The 15490-nt window shown below is 41.9% G+C and overlaps 1 pseudogene; it reads right to left on the minus strand.

Moving 5' to 3' along the window:
* Window positions 1-4019: 4019 nt before the first annotated feature.
* LOC101710955 (Golgi-pH regulating cation channel pseudogene) lies at window positions 4020-10195 on the minus strand (annotated as a pseudogene).
* Between the last annotated feature and the right edge of the window lie 5295 nt (window positions 10196-15490).

The raw sequence follows: 15490 nt of genomic DNA on the forward strand, positions 1-15490 counted from the left end.
ACACAGCTGAAAATGACAGAGCCAGAATCCTAGCCAGAATCTGAGTCTAAATAGCATCCTCCGTGCCTTCAGATAAAGTTAAGTGAACAAATCAAGCACACAGCTTAAATATCACACGGTTTCTCTTATACAAGAAACATGAAGTATAAATAATTTGAAGAGCAAAGTAAAAGACAGGTAATAGGAAATGGGGAAATAGATCTTTTGCAAGTGGAACCAAGAGATGAAAAGAGGAGCAGAGGGAGGAGCATGGAAAATAAAAGGAATGAAGATGTGTTATGTACATGTTCCAACTACTGGTGAGGGATATAATCATTATGAACTGAAAATATGTACTAATAAAAATTAAAAATTTTAAAAAGAAACAGCATCCTTTACCACTAAGCCCATGTCATGGAATTCCCCTGCTCTGAAAGCTTCCCTGGTCCCACTGCCTACCTAAGTCAGCCCAAGCCACCTACCTGGAATCCCAAGCTTCCCAGGACTGTCCCTTTGTCTATGTCCCATGTCCTGTCCAATTCCCCCTTTCAATGTTCTGCCCATTTGTCAATGCTGCTCTGACCACCCCACAAACTCTCACTATTCACAGCGCTCCTCTCCTGCTCTCTTACTCACCATTTTTATGTAGAGGGTCTTCAGCTAAACAAGCTTCAGCCTGAGGAAAAAATTATTTCTTCTTTCTAGTATATTTGTATATCCTTTACTCTTTAGCAAAGGTGCCGGTTAGTTACTTAAAATCACCAAATATTTGGTGGATGGATCCATGGATGATGGATAAATCAATAAAGTACTATCTCTCTAAGCTGTCATGCAGAATTCCTGGAAATATCTTTCTATAGACATACAAATAAGGAGGCTATGCCTGAGGACATAGAGTAGGCAGAGACTTCATTAACAAAACCCAGAACACACAGGAAACACAACAAAGAATCAACAACTGCGACCTTGTCTTATTAAAAAGCTTTTGCACAGCAAGAGAAACCACCAACAGAGCGGTTTTCTACAATGTGGGAAAAAATTTTAGCCAGCTGTTCCTCAGAAAAAGGACTACTAGTTAGAATACATAAAGAACTCAAAAAAATCAGACCCCCCAAAATTTAAAGACCCAATCCAAAAATGGGCATCTGAAATGAACAAACATTCCTCAGACAAAGAAGTAGAAACAGCAAATAAATATATGAAAAAATGTTCAACATGACTGGTCATTCAATAGATGCAAATTAAAACAACACTGAGATTCCATCTCACTCCAGAAATAATGGCTGTTATCAAGAAATCAACCAGCAACAAATGCTGGTGGGGCTGAAGGGGAAAAGGAACACTTCTCCACTATTGGTGGGAGTGCAGACTGGTGCAACCACTGTGGAAATCAGTGTGGAGATTCCTCAAAAAACTAAGATTAGAGGTCCTATTTTACCCAGCTATTCCCCTTCTAGGCATCTTCCCAAAAGAATTAAAAGCACTGTACCACAAAGATAGATGCACATCCATGTTTACAGCAGCACAGTTTGTAATAGCTAACTCTTGGAAACAACCCAAATGCCCATCAACTGATGAATGGATAAAAAAGATGTGGGGTTTTTAAATATATATATAATGGAGTACTAGTCTTCCAGAAAGAAGAGTAAACTTGAGACATTTCTAGGTAAATGAATGCATCTAGAGACCATACTCAAGTGAAATAAATCCAACACATGTGTGTAAATATCACATTGTCAAAATAAAAAATCACATTGTCTCTCTGGTGATAGAAAATGAATGTGTGGGCTTAGGAGCAGAGCCGCCCCAGTGCCAAGGAACTGAGCCTTTTGGGCCACTGTACCATGGCCCCCTGCATGGAGGAGTGGAGCTACCCCCCCACACACCAGCGCTGAGGTGAGCAACATGGGCACCAGCAGCACACACACACACACACACACACACACACACACACACACATGGTTGAAATGAGAAGACAGGTAAACAAGTCTCAAAACCAGACTTCCAGGGCTGGGACTTTAGCTCAGTGGTTCTGCCCCCTGCCTCGCAAGTGCAGGGTCCTGAGTTCGATCCCCAGTACCAAAAAAAAACAAAGACTTCCAGATTACCTAAGGCAACCTAAATGGGAAACAAAATGGAACAATCTGATACTCAACCACCTGGACTCCCTGAACTGGCAACAAAAGGGGATCTGGAAAAAATGAAATCAGAAGTAATTTCTCAGATAACAGCAGAGATTGTGCCCATAGTGCAAGACATGATTAATAAATCTATAGCGGACACAGATTAAAAAAATAGAGGACCTGAGGAACATGATGGAATCCCAACATAGCAAACAAATGGAATCCATAAAACAGATTTCCAGGAGATTAAAAACTCCATTGAAAGTTTATGTAGCATAACGAGCCAATGTGAGGACAGAATTTCAGGTATAGAAGATAAAATTGCAATTAGTGACAAGGAAAAGAAAAATTTCTTTAAAATAGTAAGGGACCATGGGAAATCAATCCAGCATCTGCTAGACAATGCAAAGGAGAATAGCATAAGACAGATCAGAGTCAATGAAGAAACAGGAGAGAGTACAGATGACATAAAAAACTGTTCACAGAAGCGATGGCAGAAAACTTCCCAAGCAGGGGAAAAGAACTTGATTTAAGGATAAGTGAGGCATATAGGACTCCAACTAGCCTTGATCAAAAAATAAAATCTACACATAGGTATATAATAGTTAAGATTCCAGAAACCCAAAAGAAGAACAAAATTCTACAAGCAGGTAGAGAAAAGAAACAAATCACATACAAAGGAAATCCCATTAGAATCACAGTAGACTTCTCAACACAAATTCTCAAGGTAAGAAGAGGTTGATGTATTTTAAACCCTAAAGGAAATCAGCCTCCAACCCAGATTGATGTACCCTGCAAAGCTGTCTTTCAAAACTGATTGAGAAATAAGATACTTTCATGACAAAGAGCATCTTAGGAACTTCATGCATACCAAACCAGCACTCCAAAAAATTTTAGACAATATCCTAGGAAAAGACAACAAGGATTACAACCCCAGGAAGCCCAGCAGAATGAATCCATTGAGCAACAAGAAATTAAAGCAAAGGGGGAGAATGCGACAAACAGAAAAAGTCATAACAAGGATAAGTCAGTATGTATCAGTTATAACCATCAATGTTAATGGTCTCAATTCACCAATCAAAAGAAATAGACTGGCAGAATGGGTCAAGAAGCAAGATCCAACAATATGCTGCATAAAAGAAACAAACTTAATTCAAAAAGAAACTCATAAATGTGGGGAGCGGTGTCAGCCAAAAAGCTTCATTTTAATTTTACCCTCTGTTATAAATAGCCAGGAGACTATGTAATGGGGAACCATGTCTCCGCTAACTCCGATGTTTCCCTTTAGAGATTGCCCTAGCAACAAGATGAACCTTCTGTAACCCCAGGAAACAAAGTAGCCCATGAGGGTGAGGAGTGTCTAGAAAACTAGCAAACAAGGAAGCAGGTGTTTTTTTGTATAAAGGTCATGATTAATGACCTAACTCACTGAGGGTATAAAAGAGAGGTGTAAATAAACTTGCTTGCTCCGTCTTGGGAGCCCTCCCGACTCTGTCTCTTCTCTTGATTTTTCTCAGTCCTCCTTTCCCCCATTCAGGAACTGTTTGACTGGTGACGGCTGGTCCGTCAGACATAAATTGAAAGATAAAGAGTGGAAAACAATACTCCATGTGACAGGAACCCAAAAAAAGCAGGAGTAGCTATCCTCTTTGCAGATCAAGTGGATTTCAAAGCAATGCTGATTAAAAGAGACAAAGAAGGACACTACATCCTTGTAAATGGAACAATCCAAGAGGAAGAGATGACAATCATAAATATCTATGCACCAAACTCTAGTGCACCTAACTATATAAAACAAATACTAATGGACATGAAAATGACATAAGCACTAACACAGTAGTAGTGGGCGACCTCAATACCCCACTGTCACAAATAGATAGATCAACTAGACAAAAAATAAACAACGAATACTAGAACTCAATCAAATTCTTGAACAAATGAACTTAACAGATGTTTACAGAATGTTCCAGGACAAAAAATCAGAATACACATTCTTTTCAGCTGCACATGGGCCATTCTCCAAAACAGACCACATAATCACTCATAGAATATGTATAAGCAAGTGCAGAGGAATTGAAGTTATCCCCTGTATATTATCAGACCATAGTGCAATGAAATTGGAGAGCAACAGCAAAAGAAACTGCAAGAATTTCATAAACACATGGAAATTGAGCAACACACTTCTGAATAACCAATGGGTCACAGGGGAAATTAAAGAAGAAATCAGACAGTTCCTTCAAATAAATGACAATGACAATACAACGTATCGGAATCTATGGGACACAATGAAAGCACTCTTATGAGGGAAATTCATAGCAGTGAATACACATATTAGGAAAACAGAGCGAGCCCAATTTAACAACCTGATGCTGAACCTCAAGCTGCTAGAAAAAGAAGAGCAGGATAAACCCAAAGCTCATACAAGGGAGGAAATTTTAAAGAGCAGAGCAGAAAACAATGCAATGGAGATTAAGCAATTGATACAAAAAATCAACGAAGCTAAGAGTTGGTTCTTTGAAAAAATAAACAAAATTGACAAACCCTTGGCCAACCTTATCAGAAAAAGGAAAGAAAAGGCCCAAATCCATGCAATTAGGAATGAAAAGGGTGAAATTACAACAGACCCAGCAGAAATCCTGAGGATCATCAATACCTACTTTGAGAACCTATATGCCAATAAGATGGAAAACACAGAAGAAATGGACAGATTCCTAGATATGTATGAATTACCCAAGTTAAACAAAGAAGACCTAAAAGTTATAAACAATCCAATATCAATCAATGAAATTGAAAACATAATTAAATATTCACCAACTATGAAAAGCCCGGGTCCTGATGGCTTCACTGTTGAACTCTACAAGGCATTTAGAGAGGAACTACTGTCACTACTGTTTAAACTCTTCAATGAAATTGAAAGGGAAGCAATACTCCTAAATTTATTCCTGGAAGCAAGCAGCACCTTGATCCTCAAAGCAGAGAAAGACCCAAGCGAAAAAGAGAACTATAGGCCAATCTCATTAAAGAACATAGATGCAAAAATCCTGAATAAGATACTGGCGAATAGAATGCAGAAGATCTTCAAGAAGATCATACACCTGTGACTAAATGGGATTCATCTCAGGAGTGCAGGGATGGTTCAACATATCCAAATCAATCAATGTAATACACTATATCAACAGAGCCAAGGACAAAAACAATATGATCATCTCAATAGATGCAGAAAAAGCATTTGACAAAATCCAACACACATTTATGATAAAAACCCTACAAAAAATTGGAATAGACAGTCTCTACCTCAATCTGATAAAAGCCATCTATGAAAAACCAACAGCCAATATCATACTAAATGGTCAAAATCCTTCACACTAAGATCAGGAACAAGACAAGGATGTCCACTGTCACCACTCCTGTTCAATATAGTTTTGGAAACATTACCCATGGCAATTAGAAAAGAGAAAGAAATAAAAGGAATAAAGATAGGAAATGAAGAAGTCAAATTGTCATTATTTGCAGATGACATGATACTCTACAGAAGATCTCAAGAACTCCACCAAAAGTCTTCTAGACTTAATAATCAAATTCAGTAAAGTAGCTGGATACAAGGTCAACACACAAAAATCAATAGCTTTCCTGTACACGAACAACAGACTCACTGAGACAGAAATAGGGCAAACAATTCCTTTCACAATAGCATCCAAAAAACTGAAATATCTAGGAATCAACCTAATAAAAGAAATCAAAGACCACTTCTCTGAAAATTAAAGCACTCTGAAAAGAGAGATTGAAGATGATATCAGAAAATGGAAATACATCCCCTGCTCCTGGGTAGGAAGAATCAACATAGTGAAAATGGCCATACTTCCAAAACTGCTATATAGAGTCAATGCAATCCCAATTGAAATTCTAACAGCATACTTCACAGACCTTGAGAAAACAATCCAAATATTCATTTGGAACAAGAAGAGAAACCTAGAATAGCAAAAGCAATTCTAGGCAACAGAGATATGGAAGGGGTTATCACAATCCCCAACTTGAAGCTATACTACAAAGCTACTGTGATAAAAACAGCACGGTACTGGCAAAGGAACAGACCTGAGGACCAATGGAATAGATTAGAAGTTGCAGAAAAAATGCCAGACACTCTCAGTCACCTCATCTTTGACAAAGGAGCCAAACACCCTCACTGGAGGAAAGATAGCCTTTTTAATAAATGGTGCTGGAAAAATTGGGTTTCAACTTGCCAAAGACTAAAAGTAGACCTATATCTCTCACCATGCACTAAACTAAAATCAAAATGGATTAAAGATCTAAATATTAAAACAGAAACGTTGAACCAGCTGGAACATAAGGTAGGTAGAACTCTTGAAGACATTAGTGCAGGAAAAGATTTTATGAAGAAAACCTCAGTTGCCCATGAACTAGCACAATCAACAAGTGGGATCCATTTTTTTTTAATTTTGTTAAAATTTTTTATATTAAAAAGTGACATGAACTTTTTATGTAGGATAAAATTGGATAAACCCATTAAAACAGAAATACAGTGCTTCAAGTGAATCCCATCACCTTGTGATATCCCTTATAAACAGTCTCCAAACCAACCCCAGATACTAAAGTTAAACCTAAAGAATGAGCAGCAGTCAGGGCCTCCACAGTATTTCATGCAAGAATAACTGCAGACTCTGCCAGTTCATAAGCTCCCACTCCTGCAGTATGACAATCCCTCTAGCAGGTGCTCGATCACAGCATTTAGATGGTGCCTCCCAGGAATGGCACTCAGGCAGGCAGCACTGCAGGACCCTACATGCCACCTCTGGAGGCTTACAGAACAGCAGTTACAAGTTCCAGAGTAGGCACCACATTGCTGGCAATGGGATGTGTCACAATAGCACATGTCAAAAGAGTCAAGCTAATATTTCTCTTTAAAGTACATCTGAAATACAAAAATCTTTAATATACACCATTTGTAAACAAAAGTGCACTTGAGTTTGCTTTTTTAAAATGATTCACTGTAACTGTTTTTTTCTTTTGATCAATGATAGAACCATGACTCCTTAACTCAGAAGGGCCCTCTACAAGATGGAACCTGGAGTTCCCAAAAAACTGAAAGACAAGTAACAGTTTCCCCCATCACCCATGAAACTCCCTAAATAAATAAAAATTACAGGCAGTTGCTCCTGGAGATTACATACTATGGTGTTGATGTCACAGTCCTTTAGAAGATGTTAAACTTTAGTTTGACAAATTAAACAACAGAAACACAGAAAGTTGAGGAACAACACATAAGTTGCATAAGCATCCGTGTCAGAGTTTGGGAGGGAAAGGGCATCAATGTTGTAAATAAGAAGCTTGTAGGTTTTTCTTAACCTAGAACATGTTTTCAGTAAGGTATTCAACTTGTTCTGACACCTCTCGCCAGCTCCAATGCACAAAGATCAAGAAACAGATTAGGATGTCATTGTCTCCTTTAATCCTGTGGACCACTGTAGAAGACACTTACAGAAGCTGATCTCTTCCTTGATACTAGCCATCTTCGACTGCAAATCTTCCCATTCTTTACTCCATTTTGGACCATTGAAAGTGTGTGATCATTCGTTCCTCATCTGAATCCAGAAGGGCAGGAAGTGGGATATCTGTTACAGAAGAAGAAACATTCTCTTCTACCCAGTTCAAATCATCTTCCTGTGCTTTATTTACTTTACTATTTCCATTTGGTTCTTGTTTTGTACTTCTCATTTTCATTCCTTCAAAGCTTTCTTTCAGCATAGGTTCCTTTTGTTCGTCTTCTTCCTCTTCCTCAGACAATGGTGAAAAGGCAAACCTTTGTTTATTTGCTGATGGACGCCAGAGAATCATGATGACAAAGAGGATCATGGAGATGGCATCATCCACCCACAGCTCCTGCCAGATGGCATCATCCACCCACAGCTCCTGCCAGTCCGACTGACAAGTCACTATCCTGAACTGCATGGTGGTCCAGATGATAAACACAATAGATGCTGCCACTGCCAAGATGAGTGTATTGGTAAAATGTTGGTACTATGAGAGCTTTACAACATTCCTTTGAAGTTTTAACAGCTTCACTGTTTGAGTCAGGTTAATAAATATCCACCAGCACAGAGCAGTATCTAGAAAAGCCAAGGGGATAAAGGCCAAGGAAGCAAGATCAGTCTGAGCCCCAGTAACTCTGAGGACTCCTTCCATGCCAGAAAACAAAAGATAGAGAGCTCCTGCCAGCACCACCTTGTGCAGAGTGACGCCAAGGCAAGGCTTGACTACGCCATATCCGAGAATGACTATGATGACCAGGGTTTGAGCCAGACAGTGTTTGACTGCCGAAAGCAGCTCTGCAAGGATCAAGGCCCCTTGAACACATTCTCCTTCATAGCAAACATTCTGAAATTCTGCATAGAAGACAGCTTTCTCAAACATTCCCAAGAAGATGACAACACCAACCTCAGGGGATCTCTCCGGTAGCAGGCAGACCATGCCACCACAGAACACTGAACAGGACATACTTGATACACATTACTATGAAGAAAATCATCAGACGATAGTCTTCAAGTGTGAGATATCCATAGGGACCCTTTACTTCAACAGCTATAGTGAAAAGATTATGTAGTGAATTTTCTTCTGATGATTCCTTTGGGGAAGAAATGCCAATGTGCACAATAAAAATGTTGGGCGCATCCTGCCAAGTTTGCAGCGGTTCATGCAGTGCAGTTCTCTCTCCAGTAAAGGTAAGATTTGTTCCATTCTTCTTAACCTCCTGTTTTTCTCCTAAAAGAGGCAGCCGGTGCACAGTCTTCCCAGAAAAGCTCTGTGTTTTAAAGAGTTCAATGCAGTTTTGGAACAATTTTGATGATGTTTGGTATTTTCCCGACAAGTCTCTTTTTCCTTAAGTTTTTCCAAATATGTCTCTACTTCTTCCGCCTTGAAGTTGTAGATTTCATTGTAACAGTCAGCACTTTTCAGAAACCAGGTTATATTCAAAGACTGATCACAAGGTTCTCCATCAAATTTCAAGAAGATAGTGGTATTTCTGAAGAGGATCTTTCCAAAACTAAAATAATTTTTTCCCAACAGCATCGGAATGTGCCATTTGATCGGTTGGCAGCAGATACGGATGCCAGTCCTGTAGCAAAAAGCAACAGTGGGAACGACTGAGTCCCCAGAAGAATGACAGGCCACAGCTGAAGCCACACCACAGCCACCATCTTCACAGCTTTGGAATGCAGGATCTCTTCTTATTAAAAAGCTTCTGCACAGCAAGAGAAACCACCAGCAGTGTGAAGACACAACCCACAATGTGGGAAAAAATCTTCACCTGCTCTTCCTCAAAGGTCTACTATCCAGAATCTATAAAGAACTTAACAAAATCAGAACTCCCAAATTTAAAGACCGAATCCAAAATTGGGCATCTGAAATTAACAGATATTTCTCAGACAAAGAAGTAGAAATAGGAAATAAACATATGAAAAAATGTTCAACATCACTGGTCATTCAAGAGATGCAAACGAAAACAACACTGAGATTCCACCTCACCCCAGAAAGAATGGCTGCTATCATGAAATCCACCAACAACCAATGCTGGCGGGGCTGTGGGGAAAGAGGAACACTGCTCCACTGCTGGTGGGAGTGTCAACTGGTGCAACCACTGTGGAAATCAGTACGGAGATACCTCAAAGAACTAGGACTGGAAGTCCCACTTGACCCAGCTATTCCCCTGCTGGGTATCTTCCCCAAAGTATTAAAAGAATCATACCACAGTGACATATGTGCGCCCATGTTCATAGCAGCACAGTTTATTATAGCTAAAACTTGGAAGCAGCCCAATTGCCCATCAACTGGAGACTGGATAAAGAAAATGTGGATTTTTAATAAAATGGAGTACTACTCAGCCATAAAAAATGATAAATTAGAGACACAGCTAAATGGATCCACACTGAGGCGATACTCTTAAGTGAAATAAATAGGACACACGAGAAAATACTGAATAGTTTCTCTAGTGTGAGAAACTTAATGTGTAAATAAGGACTAAAAGGTATAATAGATAATGTGAAATAGGAAGAAAAGGGGCAAAGGGGAAGTGGGAGGGCTAGGGGAAAGGAAAGAAGGGAATGGAATTAATAAGGGAAAATGAAAAATGGAAACAAAGTCTTTGTAAATAGGGAGGGATAGAGGGGTTGAAGGGAGGGCAGGGGAATGGGGGAAAAATAAAACCAAGAGAGATTATGTAAAGGTGCAAATTTCCAATGATGAGTGTCATTATACTGTACACCTAAAATGTACCAATAAAATTAATTTTAAAAAGAAAATGAAACTGCAAATAAGGACCAAAAGTATAATAGATACTGTGAAATAGGAAGAAATTGTTCCAAATTATACTGAGTGTAATATACCTTGCTAGTAATTTAAATGTTTTATGCAAAAAAGGTACAGTAGTATTAGGAAATGAATTGAGAGATCGATTAGCAAATGAAAATATATTCTTTTAAGATCATGATACACAGTTTACTTACCAATGTTACTCTCTAATTATTTTTATGAAAAATTATTTCTCATAGATTGGCTTTTACATTTTCTTTATTAATATCTACTTGTATTACATTAAAATAAATTTAGCCCTCCGAATCTTCCTGCCCTGCGCGGATCTCGCTGCTCCAGACTCCGAGGCACTGTCTATCCTTGCAGCTGGCGACCAGCAAAGGAAAAAAGCTCACATATTTTCTCGCCCCGTACATTCCTGGAGGCGAGCAAAACGAGTTCATTTTAACCATGTGGGAAATCGTGCACATCCAGTCAGTCCATGTGGCGACCAGGTCGGTGCCAGGTTCTGGGAGGTGATGAGCGATGAGCAAGCTCCACCTCTGGACGGACGGGGACCTGCGGCCGGCCGCACTGCCTGTGCTAAGGGGAAGCCGCAGGTGGCAGCTTGTCCCTCGCGCTCTCCTGGTGGATCTGGAACCTGGGGCCATGGACTCTGTTGGCTCGGGTACTTTTGGCCAGATCTTCAGACCACACAACTTTCTTCCTGTCAGTCTGGGTCAGGCGACAACTGGGCGAAGGGCCGCCGCTGGCGGGGGGTCGCGGACGGGCACCGCACTGCGCTCATCAGCAAAACCTGCGAGGAGCAGCCGAGGAGGCGCCGGACGCCGAAGTGGAGCCCACAAGGCCACAGTCTCCGCGCAGCTGCGGCGAACACGGACCAGGCCACAACAGCCACGCTGCGGAGCCTACGACGTCGGCCTCGGCGCCCTCGCGCCCACCACGCCCCCTGCGCGGACCCGAGCTCTCGGGGCCCTGCGGGGCAAACCCGACGGCGCCTGCAACCCGCGCAGCCGCTCCCTGGCGGCCGGAGGTGGACGAGCAGATGCTCACCTTGCAGAGCCGGAAGGGCAGCCCTTCGCGGAGCGGGTCGCCAGCAACGTGAAGACGGCCGAGCGCGACGCCCGCCCGAGGCCTGTAGAGGGCGTGACCTTCATGGGCAACAGCGCGGCAGCCCAGGAGCTGTTCGCGGCCAAGTTCCGCCTTCCTGCCCTGGTACCGGGCGAGACTGAGTGCACCGTGCACCGAGGCCCAGAGCAACGCGAACGCCCCGGTGTCCAGTGCCGGCAGTGCCAGGACGCCACTGCAGGGGCGGAAGAGGAATTCGCGGAGGAGGCCGCGGCGGCCGGAGCCCCTCCCCTTGGGCTGCTCCCCTCAGCCTCTGAGCCTGCCCCTTTCCTTCACAGTTGGTTCGCTGCGTCTGTTTTGTTTTCTTTTCTTTTTTCTCTCAGGGGGTGCCTGACACATCGTAGGCACTCAGTAAATACCAGTTTGTTGGATGTCTCCTCTTTCTCTCTACCTTGGCAGTCCTAGATTTCTGTCATTCTAGGTGACCCCGTATTTTCTGCTGGCACCCACTTCTCCCTGTCCAGTTAATATTTCAGTTTTCAGAAAAATTCTCCAAGAAGTTAAGTCTCTTCCAGATCCCATTTAGAACCAGCCAGGTGCCGAAAACCCACATAATGTCCACCGTCCTGAGCCCAAAGGGGGAAAGGTAGAGAGCAAAGGTCAGTACGAGAAGAAGGATGGAGTTTTTCCATTCTGGGACAGTTTGGGAAAGGAGAATCCCCGCCTTCACGTCCATTTTGGCCCTGTCTCAGCTTCGAGAGAGGGGTGAACAGTATTCTCTCCATTTATCTCCCTCTCGGCTGTCCAGAGCGCCCCTTTCCCTTTGGTGGGGAAGCCTGCCGGTGCCCCTAAGCCTTCGGGAACGCCCTTCCCATCCCCACGGAGCATGTGTGTCATGCAGGGTGCTCGGGCCACCTTCCTGTCCGGGTCACTCCCCGATGGGCAAGGAAACCCCCTCTTTTTTGCATTTCTCATCTCTTGCTGTTGCCCCCACTGTTGATTTTTGTCCTGTCCTACACTTCAGATTTCTATTTTGTGTTGAACTTGCTGCTTTTCAAGAGACGACATTTCCCCAAGAGCCAAAAATAAATGGGAATTTAAAAAACAAATAAGGAGCTACATATAACATCATGATAGATAATATAATTTGGGAGCAGTAACTAATAAATATTTATTGTACGTCAATGTTTATGTCTTTACCTTTAGACTAACAAGTCCGTAAATTTCATAAAGGTAGGTACTATGTCTACAGCTAAAGCCACCAAACAAGCACGGAGCCCTCCACCCACCCTGCCGCGTGCTTTGGTACCTCAACACAGAAACTCTCACACCGGGGAAGGAAATCCCCCCGCTAAGCTGGCACAGCCTGCCCTGGGGACTCAGCGCTCACATCATAAACCAAACCTCTAGGCTCAAGCCTGATGCTACCAGGTGAGTCTCTCAGTCTTCGCCCCAGAAATAGTTTCTGTCCTAGCCCTGCCCTGTGAGTTGCGCTCGGGTAAATGTGAACCCAGAGCTTCATGACCCCTACCCGTGCAGTGAGCCACTCATGCTCAGCTTTTGTCTTCACCAAGTGTGAGGCAGTGTGCTCATCATGGGAACTGGTACATCTTCATCCTTCTTAGGGCCCCGTGCCTCCCTCCCATCTCCCTCAACCCCCAGATCTGCTTCTCATTTCCACAAAGTCTGTCTCCCTCTTTCTTATCACCTATCGTTTTTGCTCTTTAAATTGTTTATACTTTGGATTTCTCATATGAGAGAAACCACGTGACATTTAACCCTCTGTATCTGATTTATCTCACTTATCATTATGGTCACTAGTTGCATCCATTTTCCTACAAATGACTGAAATTTACTTTTTATAGTTGAGTAGTACTCCATTATTATAAACACCACACTTCCTTTATCATTTCATCTGTCGGTGGACATATAGGCTGCTTCCAAATTTTAGCTCTTATGAGTTGGGGATGCATGGGTCACTGTAATATGATGTCTTTAATCCTTTTGGGAAGACACTAAGATGAGGTATAGCTGGGTCAAATGAAATTCCTAGTTTTAGTTTTCTCAGGAATCTCCACACTGGTTTCCGTCATGGTTGTGCTGGTTTACACTCCCACCCACAACACAGAAGAGTTCCTTTTGCCCTACAACCTTGCCAGCATTTGTGGCTTTTTGTGCAACTCCAGATTCTTCCTGGTGGGCACCCGACCTCCTCAAAATGGGGAAATAGGCCTCCTGACAAATCCAAAGCCAACTTGTTGGTAGTTTTGGTAGAAAGACCTGACTCATTGCAGTGGTTTGTTTTTGTTGTTTGTTTTGGTAGTACTAGGGATTTAACCCAGGGAGCACTGCGCAACATTCCTAGCCTTTTTTTCTTTTGAGAAAAAGTCGCCCAGGCTGATCTCAAGCTCACTGTCCTGCAGTAGCCTCCCCAGTAGCTGCCTCTATAGGCCTGTGCACTGCTCCCTCTCTCTGCCCCACACTGCCAGGACACCCAGGGCTCAGCTCAGGCAAAGGGCTGAAGGGGGAGCCCAAGGCGACTGGTGAGGTTGCCTGCTAGACCTGTTTCTGCAGCAGGAAAGCATACATCTTTGAACCCAAAAAAGTGCAAACAAAAGAGAAAGAGGGGAGCAGAGAGAAAGCAGGCCAAAGTGGCTAACCAAGAAACTAAAGACTGACCTGCGGGAAGTGGAGAACCAAAAACAAGGAGAGGCTGACTTGGGATACAGCAGAGGAAAAGGAAGCCAGGCAAATTCGCCAGACACCTGTGTTACCAGTGCTCCTATCTTCTTTCCTGTATAATCCAGAGACATATTTTTAAATTAATTGTATTGTTGTCTTTTGATATACATAATGATCACATTCATCATAGGGAATTTATAACTATACATAATATATCTTGATTCTTCTTTTTTCCCCATTCTTCTTCCCTCCCTTCAACTCTTCTTCCTCTCTTTATTTACTAAAGCTTTGTTTCCATTTTTTCCTTCTATTTTCTTTTGCCTCCCCCCTCCCTTGTTCCCTTTCCCATTTGAACATTTTCTTCCAGCTTCCCAATATCTATCATCCATTTTGGTCCTTGCTTATGCTTTTGATTTCTCACACAAGAGAATGTGATATTTAAACATGTGTGTCCAATTTATTTCACTTAAGATTGTGACCTGAAGTTCCATCCATTTAGCTGGAAATGTTTCAAGCTTATCCTTCTTTATGGCAGAGTAGTACTCCATTGTATAAGAAAACACATCTCTTTATCCATTCATTCGTTGATGGGCATTTGGGGTGTTTTCAAGATTTAGCTATTACAAACTGTGCTGCTATAAACATGAGTGTGCATGTATTGCTGGGGTATCATGCTTTTAACTCTTTCTGGAAGATACCAAGAAGGGGAATAGCTGGGTCAAATGGAACCTCTAGTTTGTTTTTTGAGGAACACTGGAGGAATATTTTTATCAGACTTTTATAAATGTGAGTTTTTTAGTAGCTCTAGAAACATTTTGTAAAAGGAAGGAATCCCTCTTCATCCCAGTTTTTAAGTGTAAGCAATGGAAGCATTCTCTGGTTGTTTACTTGTTGATGCAAGCAGAGCACAATGGTGTATTGGATTATGAGAAGGTCTGGCTCCGTTGGGTGCCAGTTACACACTCAAGGCTGGGAACAGGGATGTTAGTCTCATATCCTACAATATAAAGCCTACTAGGTGGCAGTTTGGATGGGTATGGTAAGTGCATGAGTATGCATTTAATATGCCCTGAATATTTTAAATTTACTCTATTCTCATGCTGTCTTTTTAGAAAAATTGTGTCCTAAAGAGAACCACTCCTTGCTTGTTTCTCTGTCAGAATTGTGTGTATGCTATGGTCATGGTAGTCAGTTTTCCTAATTTTGTTAATGTACTATGAAGGACCAAAAATCTGAGTATAGAGTGCATACAATATAAAACTGTGAACTGGGGGCACTTAATTAACAGCTTTTCAATATTTGAAGATGTTACT

Source organism: Heterocephalus glaber, unplaced genomic scaffold (assembly GCF_053883595.1).
Source record: "Heterocephalus glaber isolate CG9 unplaced genomic scaffold, H.glaber_assembly_v1.0 deba00001531, whole genome shotgun sequence".
NCBI lineage: Eukaryota > Metazoa > Chordata > Mammalia > Rodentia > Bathyergidae > Heterocephalus > Heterocephalus glaber.